Source organism: Oryctolagus cuniculus, chromosome 4 (genome assembly GCF_964237555.1).
Source record: "Oryctolagus cuniculus chromosome 4, mOryCun1.1, whole genome shotgun sequence".
NCBI classification, from domain to species: Eukaryota; Metazoa; Chordata; class Mammalia; order Lagomorpha; family Leporidae; genus Oryctolagus; species Oryctolagus cuniculus.
Genome location: NC_091435.1, coordinates 4,304,347 through 4,328,054, shown reverse-complemented (window position 1 = coordinate 4,328,054; position 23,708 = coordinate 4,304,347). Strand labels below are relative to the sequence as shown.

General features: G+C 53.2%; 1 long non-coding RNA gene across 2 annotated transcripts; it reads right to left on the bottom strand.

The window, feature by feature from the left end:
* Positions 1-1,801: 1,801 nt before the first annotated feature.
* Positions 1,802-22,726, bottom strand: LOC103345707 (uncharacterized). 2 transcript variants are annotated; one of them, XR_011388325.1, is made up of 4 exons: positions 20,792-22,726; positions 8,494-8,597; positions 6,026-7,433; positions 1,802-5,655 (listed from the first exon to the last, which is right to left on the bottom strand). It is a non-coding gene; the product is annotated as an uncharacterized lncRNA (long non-coding RNA). The 2 variants fall into 2 exon arrangements; XR_011388324.1 differs by having other exon boundaries at positions 1,802-7,433.
* Between the last annotated feature and the right edge of the window lie 982 nt (positions 22,727-23,708).

The window sequence follows — 23,708 nt, the reverse complement described above, 5'->3', positions numbered from 1 at the left end:
GTTGTGGCCCGGGAGTGCAGTGGAGGATGGCCCAGGTGCTTGGGCCCTGCACCCCATGGGAGACCAGGAGGAAGCACCTAGCTCCTGGCTTTGGATCCGCACAGCACCGGCCATAGCGGCCACTTGGGGGGTGAACCAATGGAAAAAGGAAGACCTTTCTCCCTGTCTCTCTCTTTCTCTCTCTCTCTGTCTAACTCTGCCTGTCAAAAAAAAAAAAGTTGTTTAACAAAAAAAATATTTAAAAAAGGAAAGGCCGGGGTTGCCGGTAGACGGGTATGGGTGAGGAGGAACCGGCAGGCAGAAAGGTCACCCCCGGCCCATGCGTGGATCATCCTGACCCAGAGCAGGAGCAGAAGCAGCTGTCCAGGGGCCGGCACGGTGGCGTAGCGGGCTAAGCTTCCTCCTGCAGGGCCAGCACCCCATACAGGCATCAGTTCGAGTCCTGGCAGCTCCACTTCCAATCCCGCTCCCTGCTAATGGCCTTGGAAAGCAGCAGAAGATGGCCCAAGTGCTTGGACCCCTGCCACCCACATGGGAGACCTGGATGAAGATCCTGGATCCTGGCTCCATATCAGCCCAGCTCCAACTGTTGGAGCCATTTGGGGAGTGAACCAGCAGATGGGAGATCTCAATCTCTTCTTCTTTCCATACCTCTGCCTTTTCAAATGACTACATCTTAGAAGAAGTAGGAAAAAGAGGAGGAAGAGGAGGAGGAGGTAGAGGAGGAGGAAGAGGAGGAGGAGGTGGAGGAGGAGGAAGAGGAAGACCTCTGCAAAGGGACTTGTACTAGTTTCCCAGGGCTGCACAGACATAGGATCACAAACTGGGTGGTTTGGAATGACAGAAATGTGCAGCCTTACCATTCTGCAGCTACAGGTCCAAAACCAAGGCGTCGGGAGGCCATGAGGGGCTCTGACCCTGCAGGGAGAACCCCTCCTTCCCTGCCTCTCCCGGGCTTCTCCACATCCCGGGGCTTGTGGCCACACCGCTCGGCTCGCTGCTTCTGTCTCCGCGTGGGCTCCCTGATGGCCTCCCAGTGTGGCTGTCCCCATCCCCCCCCAGGGCCAGCACTCACTGGACTACTTGGAGTCACCCAACCCCAAGGTGAGCTTGTGCTACCTAATTACCTCTGCCACCTGCAACCAGCCTACTTCCAAGCAAGCTTCCATCCTGTGTGAGGGTCTCAGCTTAGCCTGTGGGGATGAGGGGGATGTCACTCAGCCCACAACAGCACCCACAGGCCTGAAATCAAAAGGCGAGAGGCACGGGAGGCTCCCTGAGACCCGAGCCAGGACACCAGGGACTCGGCGCAGCACTCACCTGCACCAGAGATCATGTGCACCTGTGCACCCGGAGACGGCGCCTCAGGCTCTCCTCGTGGAGGGCAGGATGATAAGAACACCTGCTCTTCTTATCACCGAAGGCTGCGGCGAGGATGCCGTGAGGTCTGGGAACTGGCTCTGCCCAGGGTGACAAGACAAGGAGCAGGGGCCATTACTGTCTCCAGCTGGACCTGTGGAATCATCCGGAGTACATCTGCTGTGTGACCAAGCCTCCTTCAGACTGTAGGACGCTTACCCGTCTTACCTCTGGTCTCAGAACTGCGAAGGCTGGGGTGACCAAGGGTGTCAGCCTCAACCCCCTTCTCCTTCTCCCACAGAGGACTGACAGGCTCCCCCCATGTCAGGTGTCTGTCACAGGGAGCCCCTCCCCCCATGTCGGGGTGTCTGTCATCAGGGAGCCCCTCCCCCAATGTCTGGGGGGGTGTCACCAGGGAGCCCCACCCCCCATGTCAGGTGTCTGTCATCAGGGAGCCCCTCCCCCAATGTCTGGGGGGATGGCACCAGGGAGCCCCGCCCCCATGTCAGGTGTCTGTCACCAGGGAGCCCCGCCCCCACATCGGGTGTCTGTCACCTACAAGTCACAGAAGCAGCTCCTGAGAAGTTGGAGATGGACCAGGATGGGCCGGGAAGGACATGCGGGAGCCCCTGGGACGCTCTCATGGTGTCACCTGGACCAGGCTGAACATCACTCAGGCTCCTGCTCATCTGCAGATTCACTAAGCTAAACACACACGCTCGGCACGCCTCACACACGTGACTGTGTGACAGCAGTAAGATGACCAAGACACGGCCCCTGCCAAACACAGTCCAGTAGGGGAGTCAAGTAAGAGTACAGTAATTTGATGGAATAAGTGGGGCGTGACATGGCTAATGCAGCCAGCAGGTGTGTGTGTGTGTGTGTGTCTGTATGTGTCTGGTGTGTGTGTTTGTGTCTGTATGTGTCTGGGCTTGTCTATGCATGTGTGTAGTGTGTATTTGTGCAAAGCGGATATGTGTGTGTGTTTGTGCATGCCTCTGTGTGTTCGTGTGTATCTGTGTTCGGTATGTGTTTGTGTCTGTGTCTCCAAGTGTGTTTTTATGCATGTGTCTATATTGTGTATGTAGTGTATTTTAGGTTTTCTCTTGTGTGCATATGTTGTGGTGTGTCTGTGTTTTGTGTCTCTGTGTACGCTATGTGTGATGTGTATGTGTGCTATGTGTGGAGTTGCTCTGTGTGCATGTATGTGTATCTGTGTGGGTGTGTGAGTGGTGTGTATTCCTGTGTCTGTGTCTGTGTCTATCTTTTTGTTTGGCAATGTGTGATGTGGGTGAGCCTGTGTGTGTACATGTATAGTATATGTATATGCCTTCACGTGTCTATGTTTCTATGGAGGGTGTGTGTTGTGTGTGGTATGTGGGATCTGTGTGTGTATATGTGGTGTGTGTTTGTTTTCATGTGTCAGTCTTTCTCCGGAGTGTATATGTGTGTGGTATAGGAAAAAATGGGCCTGTGTGTCTGTGTGTGCATGTGTGGTGTGTGTCTTCATGTGTCTGTGTGACTATGTACTCTGTGCATACATGGTGTGTGTGTGTGTGTCCTCATGTGTCTGTGTGTGTGACTTTTGTGTGTCTCCAGCTGTCTGTGTCTATGTGTTCTTTATGTGCATGTCCTCATGTGTCTGCATGTCTGTGTGATTTCTGTGTGTCTCCAGGTGTCTGTGTGTCTATGTGTTCTGTATGTGCATTGTGGTGTGTGTGTCCTCATGTGTCTGCATGTCTGTGTGACTTCTGTGTGTCTCCAGGTGTCTATGTGTCTATGTTCTCTGTATGTGAATGTATGGTGTGTGTGTGTGTGTTCATGTGTCTGTGTGACTTCTGTGTGTCTCAGGTGTCTATGTGTTCTGTATGTGCATGTGTGGTGTGTGTGTCCTCACGTGTCTGCGTGTCTGTGTGACTTCTGTGTGTCTCCAGGTGTCTGTGTCTATGTGTTCTGTATGTGCATGTGTGGTGTGTGTGTTCTCACGTGTCTGCGAGTCTGATGACTTCTGTGTGTCTCCAGGTGTCTATGTTCTCTGTATGTGAATACATGATGTGTGTGTGTTCATGTGTCTGTGTGACTTCTGTGTGTCTCCAGGTGTCTATGTGTTCTGTATGTGCATGTGTGGTGTGTGTGTCCTCACGTGTCTGCGTGTCTGTGTGACTTCTGTGTGTCTCCAGGTGTCTGTGTCTATGTGTTCTGTATGTGCATGTGTGGTGTGTGTGTCCTCACGTGTCTGCGTGTCTGTGTGACTTCTGTGTGTCTCCAGGTGTCTGTGTCTATGTGTTCTGTATGTGCATGTGTGGTGTGTGTGTTCTCATGTGTCTGCGAGTCTGATGACTTCTGTGTGTCTCCAGGTGTCTATGTTCTCTGTATGTGAATACATGATGTGTGTGTGTTCATGTGTCTGTGTGACTTCTGTGTGTCTCCAGGTGTCTGTGTCTATGTGTTCTGTATGTGCATGGTGTGTGTGTGTGTGTGTCTTCATGTGTCTGTGTGACTTCTGTGTGTCTCCAGGTGTCTATGTGTTCTGTATGTGCATGTGTGGTGTGTGTGTCCTCACGTGTCTGCGTGTCTGTGTGACTTCTGTGTGTCTCCAGGTGTCTGTGTCTATGTGTTCTGTATGTGCATGTGTGGTGTGTGTGTCCTCACGTGTCTGCGTGTCTGTGTGACTTCTGTGTGTCTCCAGGTGTCTGTGTCTATGTGTTCTGTATGTGCATGTGTGGTGTGTGTGTTCTCATGTGTCTGCGAGTCTGATGACTTCTGTGTGTCTCCAGGTGTCTATGTTCTCTGTATGTGAATACATGATGTGTGTGTGTTCATGTGTCTGTGTGACTTCTGTGTGTCTCCAGGTGTCTGTGTCTATGTGTTCTGTATGTGCATGGTGTGTGTGTGTGTGTGTCTTCATGTGTCTGTGTGACTTCTGTGTGTCTCCAGGTGTCTATGTGTTCTGTATGTGCATGTGTGGTGTGCATGTCCTCATGTGTCTGCATGTCTGTGTGACTTCTGTGTGTCTCCAGGTGTCTATGTGTTCTGTATGTGCATGTGTGGTGTGTGTGTTCTCACGTGTCTGCGTGTCTGTGTGACTTCTGTGTGTCTCCAGGTGTCTGTGTCTATGTGTTCTGTATGTGCATGTGTGGTGTGTGTGTCCTCGTGTGTCTGTGTGCATGTTCGGTGTATGTCTTCATCTGTCCATATGAGATTTCTGTGTGTGTCTAGGTGATTTCTGTGTGCCTATGTATGGTGTGTGTATGGATTCAGCTGTCTAGGTGTCTATTTGTTCTGTGTGTGCATGTGCGGTGTGTGTGTCTTCATGTGTCTATGTGTCTCGTGGTTGCATGTGTGACAGGGCAGGCCCTGTGATGTGGCCCCAGATGCCCGCACTGAGTCTACAGGCTCCGTGGGCTCCCGGTGCAGGAGTGAGGGGGACAGCGGGCACCAGGTGTGGACAGGGCAGCTGGGACAACTCCTGCAGGTGTGAGGAAGCCTCCCGGGTGTGACACACAGGGAAGTGGCGGGATGTGGCTGACATCTTGGGAACATTCCACAGTAGGGAAGGCAGGACGAGGCACCCGAGTGTGGATGGGCAGTGCTGGCCGTGAGGTGAGATGACACGGCCTCGGGGACGCCCCCAGCGGCGATGCTCACACCACCCTCAGTGGAGTGGTCGTTGGGCCCCTGGCTGCTGTTTCTTCCTGCTTGCGTGTCCAAGTCTTCACGTGTGCCGGTGGTGCTCAGTCCGCTAGTGTTGACCTCACCTGGTGCTGATGGGGAGGCCTCAGCCTGGAGGTGCACCAGAGTCCCGGGCTGCTTGCACTCAGTCAGCCAGGGCAATGCCCAGCCAGAACCCACGCACAGCACTCCGTTACAGGGGGAGGTCGGGAGGACGCAGGGGGACAGCGTTGCCAAGACAACCCCGAGGGTGCACCTGCCGTGCACCTGTGTACACACAGCTCACTTGGAAGGACAGAGGGGCCTCCGACCAACAACAGGGTGCCTGCAGCCCTGGGGTGTGTGTGTTCCTCTCCACGCTCATCCTCACCCCATAGACGTCTTGCTATCCATTTTATTTTATTTATTTGACAGGCAGAAAGATTGACATACACGCACACATGTTCACACACACACACAGATCTTCCATTTGTTGGCTCACTTTCCAAACACCCACAATAATCAGGACTGGGCCAGGCCGAAGTCAGGAGCCCAGAACTCAACCCAGGTCTCCCAGGTGGGTGGCAGGGATCCAAGGACTTGAGTCCTCACCGGCTGGCTCCCTGGATGCCCCTTCACAGGAAGCTGGAATGGAGAGTGGAGCGGGGACTTGAGCCCAGCCACTCTGGGATGCAGAGTGTGCCTTCATGATGCAGTGTAACCACTGTGCCAAACGTCCACCCTCACAGAGGGTCTCTACAGAGCAGCCAGAGAGATCCTGCAGCCCATGCACGTGCACAAACACACACATGTGCACATACGGGGTCGCAGGGCCCTGCCCACATTCCCCACTGCCATCTAAGCCCACGTAGGGTGAACCCCCAGTCCTCACTGTCCCCAGACTCTGTGCCCCCTCCCTCCTGTGGGGCAGACCCTGCTGCTCAGCCACACACACCCTAGGCACTGCTTCCTGTTCCTGACACTCTCTCAGCAAGGCTATCCCCTCTGCACGTACCTGGGGCACCCCCTCCACTGCCATCACCCTCACGCCAAGGACAGCCTCCGCAGACGGCCTCTCGCCGCGCCAAGTGCGCTTTCTGCCCTGTCCGGGCCTGAGCATGATTTTCTCACTGGTGACTTGCAAACGCGAGCTTTTCTCGGATGCGCACCTGCAGGAAAGCTGAGGTTGCAGGGGCACGCCTAGGAGTGAGTGCTCACGCGCAGGGGTGGGTGCTCACAGAGTGTGCCCCGTGCACGGACAGGACTGGAATTCCCAGAGACGCTTCCTGCGAGACAAGCTTCTCTTCTCCTTCTTGTCCCCAGACACGCAGAGTTGGGGTCGCCAGAGGGGACATCCAAGAAGAAAGGGAGAAATAAAACCAACTTCTTAGATGTCAAATGGACTTGCGTAAACATTTCATCAAGACAAATATTTCTTTTATCCGCACCGGGCAGGCGGCTGGCTGAATGGGTGCTTGCACAGGCTGGTTTTATTTTTTTTTATTTTTATTTTTTTTTCAAATGACGATAGGCACTGAGTCTAGGGATTTGGATCACAAGGCAAGGTCAAGGTGGGGTTCCCATCAAATACATCTTAGAAGTAGGGAGCACTTCAGAGAGAAGCCGCCTGCATGGGGAGCCAGCATCCAGCACGCAGCCCCTTGGGGTTTCAGAGAAGGGAGGCGGGAAGGTGGAACGGACGTCGGCAGGACTGGAGCTGCCCCAGCAGCCGGAGTCTCTGCCTGGGTCCACAGACCGGAAGGCGGCAAACGCTCTGCCCCTGACCAAGCCGACTTCACACCAAGTTCCTAGGGGAGGGAGAGTGCAGGGCAGGGCCCCCAGCAGGGGCCTCCCAGGTCCAGATGTGCAGTTGTCCTGGTTTTAGGGCCAGGCATGCAGCCCCTGGGGAGAGGACCCATGCAGCCTTTGGGGCAGTGAAATGAATTGGGAGGCAGCGCGGTGGGTGGGGTTGGGGCTCTGCTTAGCTCTGCAGCTGCACGGGCAGCTGGCCGGGTACCACTGAAGGGAGCCTGATGGGACTCCTCGGGGCACCGATCATCACTGGGGGCCACTGGACAGCGAGCAGCGAGGGCTCTGCCACAGCCAGTGGGGCAAACTCCCAGGTGTGGTGTGCACTCGGGGGGCACTGGTTACAACCGGAATGGTGGAGGCAGACCTCGGCGCCTGGCTGAGCTGGGTCACCTGCACAGGTGGCTTAAGTCTGCCAACCATGTCTCTGTCACAGCTCCATGAGCGCAAACCTGCCGGGTTCCCGGAACAGTCCTGGCAGCCAGGGGCCAGAGGGTCCGGACGTGCGAGTGTCCACCCTGCTGTCACTGCGTTCGCCAGGTTGCATTGAGTGAGGGTTTACGGCTTGAGGCGAGAAGGACGAGCAGGTCAAGGCTGTGCGCCAGAGTCAGGAGCTGGGAAAGTGCAGAAAGACCCCGTGGGCAGCAGAAGTCGGTGGGGAGTGAGCGGAAAAGCTTCCAGAGCTTTCCTTTGGGTTGGCAGGGACCATGTTTGAACAGGGAAAGAAAAATCAGAGCCTTGCCTCATTTCAGATCTGTTAAACAGGCTTCACCAACAAATCAGATAAGCAAAATCTAAGGGTGCCAGCGCTGTGGCGTAATGGGCAAAGCTGCCGCCTGCAGTGCCCGCATCCCATAGGGGCGCCGGTTCAAGGCCCAGCTGCTCCACTTCTGGTCCAGCTCTCTTCTCTGGCCTGGGAAAGCAGTAGAAGATGCCCCAGTGCTTGCACCCACATCAGAGACCTGGAACAAACTCCTGGCTCCTGGCTTGGGATTGGGCCAGCTCTGGCTGTTGCATCCACTTAGGGAATGAACCAGCAGATGGAAGACCTCTCTTTATCTCTCTCTGCCTCTGCCTCTGTAATTCCGCCTTTCAAAAAATAACAAATGAATCTTTAAAAAAAGAAAGAAAGAAAAATATTTGAAGATAAGAAAAACTAAGACCAAGGAATTTTGAGCGTAGAATATTCTAGAACGTGTATTTATACTCTAAGGGTCAGGGATGCACTTCTACAAGTGACAGAAACCTAGAAGCCATAACATGAAAGACAATCGACTCCAAGTATTCCTTGAGTGGCAAAATACACCCAAACCAGGGCAAGAGACAACGGTGGGGGGACTGGGAGAGGGGTCCACCCAGCACTCGCACGGCAGCTAAGGGCCTTACATGGGTGAAAGAACAGACGATGGGTGCAGGAGCTGACCTGGGCAGTCCAGGAAGGAAAACCGAGAAGATGCCCATGCACAATGATGGACAGAGAAACAGACGCTCAGGTAACACCCAGGGGCTGCTTCACCCCCATGAGGAAACCTTCATGCTGTGGGGTGTGGGCGGGAGGGACACTTTCAGACCCTGCTGAGTCCAGACAGCGGGATGCCTGTGTCGCCTTCTTCCATTTAAGCTGCGACATCTGCTTAGAAACACAACTACAACCCCACCACCCAAAATACTTACCCTTCCACTTAGCGACCTCAGTCTTCGGCATCTGTACCACTGAGAAGAAAGACGATCGGCACTCAAAGGCAGGTGTGCCAGGCTCTCTGCTGCAGTATTGCTTGCTGAGATAAGAGAAGAGGGAGTTAGAGAGGGAAGGAAAGATGGCAGGGAGGGAGGAAGGGAGGAGGGGAGGAAGGAATGGCGGGAATGCCATGGGAAGGTCCCTTCCCTAAGGGATATGGGTAAACTTTAGCTCAAGCTATTGTTCAAGCATCAGCCATCAAGCAAACACAAATCAGGGGCAGGCGTTTGGCACAGCAGGTAAATCCTGCTTAGGCTGCCTGCACCCATACAGAGTGCCTGGGTTTCAGTCCTGAGCCTGCTTTCCAATCCGGCTTCCTGGGGGCAGCAGGTGATGGCTCAAGTGGTCGGGTTTTTGCCGCCCACATGGGAGACCTGGATGGAGTTCCTGGCTCCTGGCTTCAGCCTGGTCCAGCCTCGTTTTTGTGAGTATTTGGGGAGTGAACCACCCAAAAAGTGTTGCATACCAAATGTAAAAATATGCTATCTGAGCTGAGATGGAAGGAAGGGGAGAAAGATGGAATAAAACAACTAAAAGATAAAAGAAAAGAGTTAATTAAGAAAAACCAGCACTTATGCCAACTACAACTGTTAAAGTGAAAATAGCAAAGGTAGGTTGCCTACACAGTGGAGTATAACGTTTTTCTTTGTCTATTCTATTTCTATGGGTTGTTAACCTTTTTTTTTTTTTTTTTTTTTTTTTTGACAGGCAGAGTTAGACAGTGAGAGACAGATACAGAGAGAAAGGTCTTCCTTCCATTGGTTCACCCCCCAAATGTCCGCTATGGCCTGCCCGCTGCACCGATCTGAAGCCAGGAGCCAGGTGCTTCCTCTTGGTCTCCCATGCGGGTGCAGGGCCCAAGCACTTGGGCCATCTCCACTGCCTTCCCGGGCCAAAGCAGAGAGCTGGACTGGAAGAGGAGCAACTGGGACAGAACTGGCACCCCAACCGGGACTAGAACCTAGGGTGCTGGCACCACAGGTGGAGGATTAGCCTAGTGAGCTGTGGCGCCAGCCAGGTTGTTAACCTTTTAAATATTCTTAATAAAAGTATCAAAATTTGAGGCTGGTGCTGTGGCAGGTAAAGCTGCCACCTGTGGTGCCAGCATCCGATCTGGGCGCCCGTTTGAGTCCTGGCTGCTCCACTTCCAATCCAGCTCCCTGCTAAAGCACTTGGGCCAAGTGCTTGGGCCCCTGCAGTCATGGGAGAGAGCTGAAAGAAGCTCCTGGCTCCTGGCTTCAGCCTGGCCCAGCTCTGGCCATGGCAGCCATTTGAGAAGTGAAGCAGCAGATGGAGGCTCTCTCTCTGTCTCTCCATCTCTCTCTCTTTGTAACTCTGCTTTTCAAATAAATAAATAAATCTTTTTTAAATTTTCAAGTTAAATTAAAAGGCAATCAATACAGTCAATTATGAAAATTGTCAAGCTGTATTACCATAACACAAAGAAACAGGGTCTCAGGGCACATGTGGGAACCAAATGTCAACATTCTTGTCTCTGTGGATACTTGGAGCTTGCCTAGCTGGAACCTCGTGGCTCCTTTGGGGAGAGGGGGACCCAGTTTCATCCACAAGCAGGTGCACAGGCCGGTTCTTCCCCTACTGTTTGTTGCTTTTCCTTTGTCATCCACGTCCTCCTGAGGGCACTTACACAGCTTTTGAACCAGCATTTCACTCCTTCAGTGGAATGTGCACATAGAGAAGACAGAGCCGAACTGTAAGGTGCAGCCTCACGTGACTGATGAGGGCGGCAAGCTCCATGCTCCGACGTCTGCAGCTGGATTCACGGGAAGTCTGGGAGGGTGGGGCTCAGGGAGGGTGGGGCTCAGCCCTCAGGGACAGAGAGCTGATGGCACAGAGCCCAGTCTGCTGGGAAGATCTGGAACCAGGGTCTCTGCGGGCAGAGGACTGATGTCCTACATCAAGCCGAGATCAGATTCCGTCTTCCGTGGCATTGCTGTCGTATCAGATCCTCGGTGGATTGGACATGGAGGGCACTCCACCTTCCTCAGCCCACTGATGCAAATGCTGATTTCTCGCAGGAACTCCCTCCCAAACACACTCAGAAAACCCTGTGCCACCAGCTGGGTGGCTTCCCCTGGTCCAGTTCAGTGGGCCCCTAAAATTAGTCACCACAACGTTGTCACAGCCATTTCACCACTCTCCCACAGAGCACTGAGCCACAGGTGGGAGACAGAAGCCAAAGTCCTGTGGGGGCAGCAGAGGAAGTGATAGGAGGAAAGGGGGCTTCCCGGGTTTACCCAGAACCAGCCCTGGCACAGAGAATGTCCCAGAACAAGGGGTTGTTGACTGGCAATGGAAGGCTGCAGCTGCAGAGGGAGTGGCCATGAGAAAAGCAGAAGGTGTGTTCAGCGCCCACTCGGCCACCTTACCCACCGTCCCTGGTCATCGCCTTGCAGAAGGAGGGCATGCAGTAGGGAGGCCAAGGGCAAGTCCTGTCTGCTGGAGAAAGTCCATTAGGAGGAACCGGCGCTGTGGTGTGGTAGGCAAAGCTGCCACCTGCAGTGCTAGCATCCCACATAGGTGCTGGAACCTGTCCTGGCTGCTCCTGTTCCAATCCAGCTCCCTGCTGTGGCCTGGGACAACAGTAGAAGATGGTCCAAGTCCTTGGGCCCCTGCACCCACATGGGAGACCCAGAAGAAGCTCCTGGCTCTTGGCTTCGGATCAGACTAACTCCAGCCATTGTGGCCATTTAGGGAATGAACCAGCGGATGGAAGGCTTCCCTCTTTGTCTTTCCCTCTCTCTGTCTGTAACTCTGCCTCTCAAATGAGTAAATAAATAAAATCTTTGTTTACAAAGTCCATTAGGAGCACTAGAGCAGAGTTCTTGGTCCATCTTTACACCAATTTCCATGGATTTTCACACATTCTAAGAAAAAATTTGAAGGCAGCTCTTGGTATTTGCAGAGACGGTATCTTCATCATCACTATGTCTTGAGTGAAATAATGGATATTACTCTCGGGATGGATAGGAGACAAGCAGAGCCTAAACCTCATAGGATTACTGGACCTAGCAATAAACTTGCCATCTAAAACAAGGATAGCACAAGCCGTCTTCAGCACACCCTTCCCAAAACAGACAGAAACCAGCAGATCAGAGCCTCATCCCCAACAAGGACACTGCCTCACTCCATCAGCGAAGATTACTGAGCTCCACTATGGTCTGGGACAGTGCTCACCCGGGACAGTGCTCACCTGGACAGTGCTCACCCGGGACAGTGCTCACCTGGGACAGTGCTCACCCGGGACAGTGCTCACCTGGACAGTGCTCACCCGGGACAGTGCTCACCCGGGACAGTGCTCACCTGGGACAGTGCTCACCTGGACAGTGCTCACCCGGGACAGTGCTCACCTGGACAGTGCTCACCTGGACAGTGCTCACCCGGGACAGTGCTCACCTGGACAGTGCTCACCTGGACAGTGCTCACCCGGGACAGTGCTCACCTGGGACAGTGCTCACCTGGACAGTGCTCACCCGGGACAGGGCTCACCCGGGACAGTGCTCACCTGGGACAGTGCTCACCTGGACAGTGCTCACCCGGGACAGTGCTCACCCGGGACAGTGCTCACCTGGACAGTGCTCACCCGGGACAGTGCTCACCTGGACAGTGCTCACCTGGACAGTGCTCACCCGGGACAGTGCTCACCTGGGACAGTGCTCACCTGGACAGTGCTCACCTGGGACAGTGCTCACCCGGGACAGTGCTCACCTGGACAGTGCTCACCTGGACAGTGCTCACCCGGGACAGTGCTCACCCGGGACAGTGCTCACCTGGACAGTGCTCACCCGGGACAGTGCTCACCTGGACAGTGCTCACCCGGGACAGTGCTCACCCGGGACAGTGCTCACCTGGACAGTGCTCACCTGGACAGTGCTCACCCGGGACAGTGCTCACCTGGACAGTGCTCACCCGGGACAGTGCTCACCTGGGACAGTGCTCACCTGGACAGTGCTCACCCGGGACAGTGCTCACCCGGGACAGTGCTCACCTGGGACAGTGCTCACCCGGGACAGTGCTCACCTGGACAGTGCTCACCCGGGACAGTGCTCACCTGGACAGTGCTCACCTGGACAGTGCTCACCCGGGACAGTGCGCACCCGGGACAGTGCTCACCTGGACAGTGCTCACCCGGGACAGTGCTCACCTGGACAGTGCTCACCTGGACAGTGCTCACCCGGGACAGTGCTCACCCGGGACAGTGCTCACCTGGACAGTGCTCACCCGGGACAGTGCTCACCTGGACAGTGCTCACCCGGGACAGTGCTCACCCGGGACAGTGCTCACCTGGACAGTGCTCACCCGGGACAGTGCTCACCCGGGACAGTGCTCACCTGGACAGTGCTCACCCGGGACAGTGCTCACCTGGACAGTGCTCACCTGGACAGTGCTCACCCGGGACAGTGCTCACCTGGACAGTGCTCACCCGGGACAGTGCTCACCTGGACAGTGCTCACCCGGGACAGTGCTCACCTGGACAGTGCTCACCCGGGACAGTGCGCACCCGGGACAGTGCTCACCCGGGACAGTGCTCACCTGGACAGTGCTCACCCGGGACAGTGCTCACCTGGACAGTGCTCACCCGGGACAGTGCTCACCCGGGACAGTGCTCACCTGGACAGTGCTCACCTGGGACAGTGCTCACCTGGACAGTGCTCACCCGGGACAGTGCTCACCTGGACAGTGCTCACCCGGGACAGTGCGCACCCGGGACAGTGCTCACCCGGGACAGTGCTCACCTGGACAGTGCTCACCCGGGACAGTGCTCACCTGGACAGTGCTCACCTGGACAGTGCGCACCCGGGACAGTGCGCACCCGGGACAGTGCTCACCTGGACAGTGCTCACCTGGACAGTGCGCACCCGGGACAGTGCGCACCCGGGACAGTGCTCACCTGGACAGTGCTCACCCGGGACAGTGCTCACCTGGACAGTGCTCACCCGGGACAGTGCTCACCCGGGACAGTGGTCACCTGGACAGTGCTCACCCGGGACAGTGCTCACCTGGACAGTGCTCACCCGGGACAGTGCGCACCCGGGACAGTGCTCACCCGGGACAGTGCTCACCTGGACAGTGCTCACCCGGGACAGTGCTCACCTGGACAGTGCTCACCTGGACAGTGCGCACCCGGGACAGTGCGCACCCGGGACAGTGCTCACCTGGACAGTGCTCACCCGGGACAGTGCTCACCCGGGACAGTGCGCACCCGGGACAGTGCTCACCTGGACAGTGCTCACCCGGGACAGTGCTCACCTGGACAGTGCTCACCCGGGACAGTGCTCACCCGGGACAGTGCGCACCCGGGACAGTGCTCACCTGGACAGTGCTCACCCGGGACAGTGCTCACCCGGGACAGTGCGCACCCGGGACAGTGCTCACCTGGACAGTGCGCACCCGGGACAGTGCTCACCCAGGACAGTGCTCACCCGGGACAGTGCTCACCCGGGACAGTGCTCACCCGGGACACGTCACCGCTGGGAGCAGGAGCAGCAGCAGGTGCTTTTCCCGTGGTGCTCATTGTGTGCAAACACAGACTTGTTTGTTTTTTAAGATTTATTTTATGTATTTGAAAGATGGAGTTAGAGAGAGAGGTAGAGAGAGAGAGAGAGAGAGAGGTCTTCCATCTGCTGGTTCACTCCCCTAATGGCCGCAATGGCCAGAGCTGAGCTGATCCGAAGCCAAGAGCCAGGAGCTACTTCTGGGTCTCCCACGTGGGTGCAGGGGCCCAAGCACTTGGGCCATCTTCCACTGCTTCCCCAGGCCATAGCAGAGAGCTGAATCGGAAGTGGAGCAGCCAGGACTTGAACCAGCGCCCACATGGGATGTTGGCACTGCAGGCCAGGGCATTAACCCTCTGCCCCACAGCGCTGGCCCCTCACACTTGTTTGTTTCTGAGAGTAGCCCACAGGAGAGAACTTACGAGGCCCTAAGTGACTTGTATCCTGGAGTCGTCTTCGAGATTCCCTTAGGATGCCGTTCACTGCCATAGGAAATTCCAGCCACACATGCGTAGGCAAAGTGTGAGCGAGTGAACGGCCAGCTCAGTGATGCTCGTAACAGCCACTGCATGGGAGCAACCAAACCGTCTCCCAGGAGGGGCCAGCTCAATACATAATGGCGCACTTAGGTGATGGCATACTGCGCCACCATTAAAACGATAAGGCAGAGGCGAGTGCTGGGCTGAGAGATGGTGTCCCCAGCCCACACTGAATATTGGGCTCAAGTCCTAGCTCTGCTCCCAATTCCAGCTTCCCTCTAACGTGGGCCCTGGAGGCAGCAGGTGGCGGCCCAGATCGTTGGCTCCCTGCCGCCCTGTAGGGGACCTGGGTTATGGATACTGTGTGTTCCCACCGTGGTTCCTGGCTCCTGCTCTGTCCCAGCGCTGGCTGTTGCAGGCATTTGAGAAGTAAACCAGTAGATGAGAACTCTGTCAAATAAAAAGATGAGCAGTGAGGGCCAGCACTGGGGCAAAGCTGGTAAAGCCACTGCCTGCAGCGCCGGCCTCCCTTGTGGGCACCAGTTTGAATCCCGGCTGCTCCACTTCCAATCCAGCTCTCTGCTGTAGCCTGGGGAAGCAGTGGAAGATGGCCCAAGTCCTTGGGCCTCTGCACCCACATGGGAGACCCAGAAGAAGCTCCTGGCTCCTGGCTTTGGATCAGCCCGGTTCTGGCCGTTGCAGCCATCTGGAGAGCGAACCAGTGGATGGAAGACCTCACTCTCTGTCTCTGCCTCTGCCTCTCTGTAACTCTTTCAAATAAATAAATAAATTTTTTAAAAAGATAGGAGTAGCAGTGGGTACTTGGCTTGGTGGTCGGGATGGCCATGTGCTGTATTATGGTGCCCAGGTTGGCGTCCCAGCTCCGCTCTTGATTCCAGCTTCCATGTAACGTGGATCCTAGGAGGATCCATGACTGTTCAAACAGCTGAGGCCCCTGGAGGAGCCCTGGGTCGTGGTTCTGGCTCCCTGCTTTGGCCCCAGTCAGGGACCACTGCAGGCATTTGAGGAGTGAGTCAATGAAAGGTGGCATTCTCTCTCTCCTCTCTCTCTCTCCTCCCTCTCTCTCTCTCTCTCTCTCTCTCTCAGAAATAAATATATAAAGTGGATAAGGCAGCATGGCAAGATCTCCAGGATATTCTGAAGTGGAAGAAATAAGGGAGGGAAAATGTGGATGCCGACCGTTCCCACGTACATAAGGGGTGCAGGGGTGGGATTGGTGCAGCGTTTGAGACCCTGGGGAAGACATCTGTGTCCTGTATTGCAGTTCCTGGGACTGAGTGCCAGCTCCACCCCCAGTTCTAGCTTCCTGCTGATAAGCACCCTGGCAGGCCATGCTCAGGCTCAAGGACTTGAGTCTCTACCCCCATAGAGACCTGGAGTGCGTTCCTGATCCCAGTTTCAATCTGCGCTTTTGGGGCGTGAACCAGCAGAGAGGAGCACTCTCTCTCTCTCTCTCTCTCTCTCTCTCTCTCCCTCTCCTCTCTCCTCTCTCCTCTCTCTCTCTCAGCTTCTTAAATAAAGAAATTAAAAAGAGATGTGCCTACATTTGTGTGTTTATATTCGTACTTGCACAGACAACTCTTGGAGAATCTGTAAGAAACTGTTTGCAGTTGTATCTCAAGATGAGGACTGAAATGAGAAATGTGAGAAATAAATAATTTCATGAAATAGTATTTTCAGGCACATGGTTTTCTACCACTCTTATTTTACCATGAGTAGCTCCAGTTAGAGGTATTCACATAAAATAAACCAACGAACTTAAGAGGGCATTGCACACACGCCTGCAGTGCGCACGGGGCCAGCTGGAAGCCACAAGTGTCGTGTGCATTTAAAGGTGAATTAACGGGAATGAAATTCATTCCTCAGTGGTATCGCTGGTATTTCCAGTACGCAGTAGCCACGCGTGGCTAGTGGTCGCACACTGGCCCATGTGGACACAGCACGTTTCTGTCCGTGTAGACAACCACACTGGCCAGCGATGCACACCCTTTACAAGCTGGGAGACAGAGCATTGCTCATGAAGTTTCCAAGATGTTATTATTCACACTGAAGCGGCTGCAAAAGAAAGAAACCCTACAGAGTGTGCATCGTGGGACAAGGCAGGCGCTCCCTTGAAATGAACACACGTTGAGCAGGCAGGAAAGGGAAAACTCACCCTGAGAGGAGACTTGCGGTCTTTGTGTGTGTTTCATGAATGACCGTGGCCAAGCGCTGTTGTCCTACGGCCACCTCAACTAATCAATATTTATTAAACGTTATTTGTAAGTATAAAGTCATAAAAATAAGCACAAACCCCAAATAATCTGAATGTTTTACTCTGTATAGTTACTTGTATGGTCTAACTTGTATAGACTTTTTAAAAGTTTTTTTTTATCTTTTAAAAATTTTTTCATATTATGTTACATTTACTTTTTTCTTTTCTTTTTTTACTTAATAAATGTGAATTTACAAAGTGCAACTGCTGCATTGTTGTGCCTTCACCCCCTCAACCTCCCTCCCTCCCGCAGCCCTCCCATCTCCCACTCCCTCTCCCATCCCACTCTTCATCAAGATTCATTTTCAACTATCTTTATATACAGAAGATCAACTCAGTATATACTAAGCAAAGGTTTCAACAGACTGTACTCACACAACTGCACAAGGTATAGGGGATTGTTCGACTAGTAGTGTTATGGTTAACTCTCGTAGTAAAACACCTTAAGGACAGAGATCCTGCGTGGGGAGCATGTGCACAGTGACTCCCGTTGTTGATTTAACAATTGGCACTCTTATTCATGACGTCAGCAATCACCTGAGGCTCTTGCCATGAGCTGTCAGGGCTATGGAAGCCCCTGAGTTCACCAACTCTGAACTTGTTTAGTCAAGGCCGTATCACAGTGGAGGTTCCTTCCTCCCTTCAGAGAAAGGCGCCTCCCTCCTTGATGGCCTGTTCCTTCTGCTGGGGTCTTGTTCACCAGGATCTTTCATTCAGGTAGTTTGTGCCACCGTGTTATGGCTTTCCATACCTGTGAGACTCTCATGAACTTTATGTCAGATCCGAATGTCCCAAGGGTTGATTCTTAGGCCAGAGTGCTGTTTGGGGCGTTTGCCATCCTATGAGTCTGCTGTGTGTCCCGCTTCCCCCACAAGATCATTCTCTCCCTTTTAATTCTATCCTTCATTATTTGCTTACACTGGTCTTATTTGTAAAATCTCTTCGACACTTACCCTATCTTTTTTATCAATTATGTACTTAAACTGATCACTTTACCAAGGGAGATGACATTGGTACAGCCTCCTTGGTAAGATTGGGTTGAAATCCCCTGGCACATTTCTAGTTCCACCATTGGAGGTAAGTGTGAGTAAGCATGTGCCAACCTGTATGTCTCCTCCCTCTCTTATTCCCACTCCTATATTTAACAGAGATCACTTTTCTGTTAATTTTAAATGCCTAAGAATAATTGTGTATTAATTACAGAGTTCAACCAGTGGTGTTAAGTAGAACAAACCAAGCAACAACAACAACAAAATACTAAAGGGAATAAAGTAGTAAGTTGTTCCTCAACAGTCTAGACAAGGGCTGATCATGTCATTGTCTCTGATAGTGTCCATTTCACTTCAATGGGTTTCCTTTTAGGTGCTCAGTTAGTTGTCATTGATCAGGGAGAACATGTGATATTTGTCCCTTTTGGACTGGCTTATTTCACTCAGCATGATATTTTCCAGATTCCTCCATTTTGTTGCAAATGACTGGATTTCATTGTTTTTTTTTACTGCTGTATAGTATTCCATAGAGTGCATATCCCATAATTTCTTTATCCAGTCATCTGTTGATGGGCATGTAGGTTGATTCCAGGTCTTAGCTATTGTGAATTGAGCTGCAATAAACATTAATGTGCAAACAGCTCTTTTTTTTTTTTTTTCATTTAATTCCATTTGAGTAAATTCCAAGGAGTGGGATGGCTGGGTTGATGGCTGGGTTATCTTCAGGTTTCTGAGGAATCTCCAGACTGACTTCCATAGAGGCTTGACCAGTTTGCATTCCCACCAACAGTGGATTAGTGTCCCTTTTCCCCCACATCCTCGCCAGCATCTGTTGTTGGTAGATTTCTGCATGTGAGCCATTCTAACTGGGGTGAGGGGAAACCTCATTGTGGTTTTGACCTGCATTTCCCTGATGGCTAGGGATCCTGAGCATTTTTTCATGTGTCTGTTGGCCATTTGGATTTCCTCTTTTGAAAAATGTCTGTTAGGGTCCTTGGCCCATCTCTTAAGTGGGTTGTTTGTTTTGATTTTGTGGTGTTTTTGATCATTGTGTAGATTCTAGTTGTTAATCCTTTATCTGTTGTGTGGTTTGTAAATAACGTCTCCCATTCTGTTGGTTGCCTCTTCGCTTTCCTGACTGTTTCCTTTGCTGTAAAGAAACTTTTCAATTTGAGGTAATCCCATTTGTTTATTTTATCTTTGATTACCCGTGCCTGTGGGGTCTTCTCCAGGAATTCTTCGCCTATTCCGATATCTTGAAGGGTTTCCCCTATGTTCTCAATTAGTTTCATGGTGTCGTGGCGCATCTCTAGTTCTTTGATCCATGTTGAGCGGATTTTTGTATAAGGTGTAAGGTAGGGGTCTTGCTTCATACTTCTACATGTGGACATCCAGTTTTCCCAGCACCATTTGTTGAAGAGGCTGTCCTTGTTCCAGGGGTTGGTTTTAGGTCCTTTGTCGAATATGAGTTGGTTATAGATGTTTGGATTGATCTCCGGTGTTTCTATTCTGTTCCATTGGTCTATCCATCTGTTTTTCTACTAGTACCAGGCTGTTTTGATTATAACTGCCCTGTAGTATGTCTTGAAGTCTGGAATTGTGATGCCTCCAGCTTTGTTTTTATTGTAAAGGATTGCTTTAGCTATTCTCGGTCTCCTTCTCCTTCTCCCCCTCCCCCTCCCCCTCCCCCTCCCCCTCCTCCTCCTCCTCCTCCTTCTTCTTCTTTTTGACAGGCAGAGTTAGACAGTGAGAGAGAGAGAGACAGAGAGAAAGGTCTTCCTTTTTCCGTTGTTTCACCCCCCAAATGGCCACCATGACTGGTGCTGCGCCTATCCGAAGCCAGGAGCCAGGTGCTTCTCCTGGTCTCCCATGCGGGTGCAGGACCCAAGCACTTGGGCCATCCTCCACTGCACTCCCAGGCCACAGCAGAGAGCTGGCCTGGAAGAGGGGAAACCGGGACAGAATCCAGTGCCCCAACCAGGACTAGAACCTCATGTGCTGGTGCCGCAAGGCGGAGGATTAGCCTAGTGAGCCGCGGCGCCAGCAAGGGGGCCTGGGCCTTCTAAGAGCACCTTAACCACTAGGTGAAACACCCAGTCCCCATTTAAGCTTCTCTGGTCCCTCCCAACAGCGAGGAACCCCAGCGGAGTGTGAAGCTTGGGTAACTGTGGAGGCCTACAGGGCAATATCGGTACATTTGGCTCAATATGCCAAACAGAACCGACAGAGCCGACAGAGCCGACAGAGCACGGGAAATTGCCTCTCCTTTCCTACTCTGAAATGTGCGTTTGTGTTTCCCAACCCGCACAGTACAAGTGAGAATCATCTCTGGCCACCAGCACCCGGCCCCCCTTCAGTCCAAAGCCAAGAAAGTGAGCTTTTAGGCTCGAAAGGCTGTTTCTTCCAGTTAGTTAACTCTCATCCTTGCCCTGAGGGTGGAAGGCACTGATTGGAAAACCTTCCCCTCCCTCGAGGCGCTGGTTCTGAGTCACCGCACACCCGGGCGTCCAGAGGCTGGAGAGCTGCCCAGCCGCCAGCTCCCCAAAGGACAAGTGCGTTTCATTTGCTATTGTTCACATCTGCCACCCAGAGCCCTACACCCAACCATCTGTTCGGCTGGGGCGTTCCTACCATCAGCCAGCAGAGGAGGAAGTGGCGCTGGATAGCAAACGCCACCTCTGTGGCCTTGGAGGAGAGAGCTGCAGGCAGGTGTGTGCAAGGCCTCACTGCCCCAGCCGAGGGATAGAACCCGAGTGTCAAGCTCCCTTCTCCAGACTTTATGAGATCATCAGCGCTCAGGAAAACGAGCCAGACGCTGGTTCGAGTCCCAGATGCTCCACTTCTGATCCAGCTCTCGGCTATGGCCTGGGAAAGCAGTGGAAGATGGCCTCAACACCCTGTGCCAGGCCAGGCATTTTAGCCACAAAGGCCAGGAGCGGTGAGATGCGGTCAGAACATCCATTTCTGCTACTCACCGTGAGGCAGATGGGACGCCTGGCCAGAGCCCGGTCGACGGCTCTGCTCCGATTCAGCAGGTGTAAGCGAGTCACCATAGGATCAGGTTTATTTCCTATTTGTCCACCCAAGTGACATGAATAAAAAGTAATTAGGCATTGCAAATTTCACATTTATCAGCCATTATCCCATCTATTCCTATGGGTAATGTTTAAATCAACATAGCAATGGCGCATTACCATGACACTAATGGGTAACGTTGTGTTCTTCATAAATAAATTTTCCCAACAAATTCATCTGTTATGAGAACAAAGGAACAGCAAATAAGGGTTACTCTTATCAGCCTTAGACGATTGCTATTCTCAGAGAGACAAGATCAAACATACGCATCTATTACAAAAAAGAACTCATCATTTTTTTTAAAGGAACATTCAAAAGTCAAGTTCCTAGATATTAAGAACAGGAGAGTAGAATTTACAGCTCCGGTGGAAGGGAGAGCAGAGATGATCCAGGGAATAAGGCAAACACGCAAAGAAGGAACGCAGGCGGGATGGACATTCCAGAAGCGTGGGGCACCGTTCCCGGGAGCCTGATCCTCCATGCCTCGGCAGGAGCTGCAGGAAAAGGCAGGAAGCCGCATGCAGGGAGACACACAGCCAAGGAAGAACCCGAGGAACTTTCTCTGACCCAGCGCCGTGATCTTCCGGGCTGAGGGAGCCCACCAAACGCACAGAACAACAGGTACAAAGAAACCTACAGCCAAGCAAACACACAGAGCAACAGATAGGAAAAAACCCACAGGGGCCGGCGCTGTGGCGTAGCAGGTAAAGCCGCAGCCTGCAGTGCCGGCATCCCATAGGGGCGCTGGTTCGAGTCCCAGGTGCTTCACTTCCCATCCAGCTCTCTGCTGTGGCCTGGGAAAGCAGTAGAAGGTGGCCCAAGTGCTGGGCCCCTGCACCCACGTGGGAGACCTGGAGGAAGCTCCTGGCTCCTGGCTTCAGATCATCCTGGCTCCCCAGCGGACGGAAAGACCTTTCTCTCCGTCTCTTCCTCTCTCTCTGTAACTCTACCTCTCAAATAAATAAATTAAAAAAAAAAAGGTCAGTTAAAGAGATGAAAGTGGTTTTCTCTAGAGAGAAGAAAAACGGGAATGGAGACGCTGTTTTCGTGGTAACCATCATAAACTATGCAATCCTATGTATTAAGTGACGTGTGAAAGCTTAGATAGATATTCTAAGTTCATGAGCTGGAAGCCCCACCCCCTTTGCTCTGTGTGGCCATGTTCACCTGCCTGTCAATCACCTGCCCCTCCGCAGGAAGTCCCTTCTCTTACCCGGGACGGGAGGAGCAGAGCGGGGTATGAGAATTCCCTTCCTTTGGCCCCACTCTCCCTTCATAAAGCCCTAATGAGCCTGTGTATCTTTCTCACTTTGTAAATAAAGTTTATGGCACCACATGCCTTGTTTGGGTCTGTATTCAGAATTCTTCTGTAAGTAAAAGGCAAGAATCTGGAAAACTGATTTAGGCCCAATCCAGCCCATAACATAGGTGTGCTGGATTTGAGCAAAAATGAAAAAAAAAAAAAGAAACTAAATAAAAATAACAAGCAACCAAACAACAAAATATAACAAAAATAAATAAAAGAAAATAGCAAAATGTAACACATAAAATACAAATTTACAAAAATTTCCAAAAAACAGATGCAGGAAGCAGCACGGCCTGAGGCGCTCCCTGAGCTCAGTGGACTCCCTGCAGCTGACAGGCAACACTCGGGCGAATGAGCAAGCCCCGCGTCTGGAAGGCGCCTGCAGCGTGTGCAGCAAGTGAGAAACAGGACTCCAGAGCTCACCAGGTCGCAGTGGGGCACTGAGTCCGCGGCGTCCGCACCGGGACTCGCTCCCTCCCGAGCCCACGTCCACCTCGGGAGGGAGGAAGCCGCACTCTGGGCCAGGGAGGCCCCGGCTTCCCAGCCCCCAGCCCCCAGCCCCCAGCCCCCAGCCCCCAGCCCGGTGTCCTGGGCCTAAGCACCTTTGGTTGTGTGCCAGGCACTGGCAGAGGCTTGGGCACAGGGCACAGGGGGAGCAGGGTGTGTGTAGAGGAGAGAGGCCGATGCCCACTCTCCTGTGAGTGTGGCCACACCGAGAGTGAGGCCCCTCCCTGCCCTGAGTGGCCCCAAGAGCTGCCCCAAGGGAGGGGGAGTCGGGGAGGAGGTCCCAGAAGCGTCCCCAAGCCTGGTCAGCAGCAAAGAAGGGCCTCCCTGTGTTTTCAGTCTCTTAGGAGACGGGTGGTCCCCTAACTGCCTGTGCAGATGCAGTGGAGCCCGGGTGGGTGTGTTTGATTGTTTGTTTGTTTTTTGACAGGCAGAGTAGACAGTGAGAGAGAGAGACAGAGAGAAAGGTCTTCATTTGCTGTTGGTTCACCCCGCAATGGCCGCCGTGGCCAGTGCACCACGCTGATCTGAAGCCAGGAGCCAGGTGCTTCTCCTGGGCTCCCATGGGGTGCAGGACCCAAGCACTTGGGCCATCCTCCACTGCACTCCCGGGCCACAGCAGAGAGCTGGCCTGGAAGAGGGGCAACCGGAATCCAGCGCCCTGACTGGGACTAGAACCTGGTGTGCCGGCGCCGCTAGGCAGAGGATTAGCCTAGTGAGCCGCTCGGGTGGGGTTTTGTGGGTGGAAGGACCTGTGATTTTCCCGCTGTCCCCATGGGAGTTTAACTCCCTCAGGGCCACCTTCTGATATAGGCAGAGAGATCGGGTTCAATCGTTTAGATTTGTGAACTGGAGACCAGTTTATCCCGCCCCCTTTCATGACCTCACCTGTACACCCAGCTGCCAATCAGACTACGTAACCATGCCCCATTGGAAGTGACTAGAAGGCCTGCAGCCGGGCGGGCCCCTCCCTTTCGGCCTCCACTCTGTCTCCACTTTCCTACCTG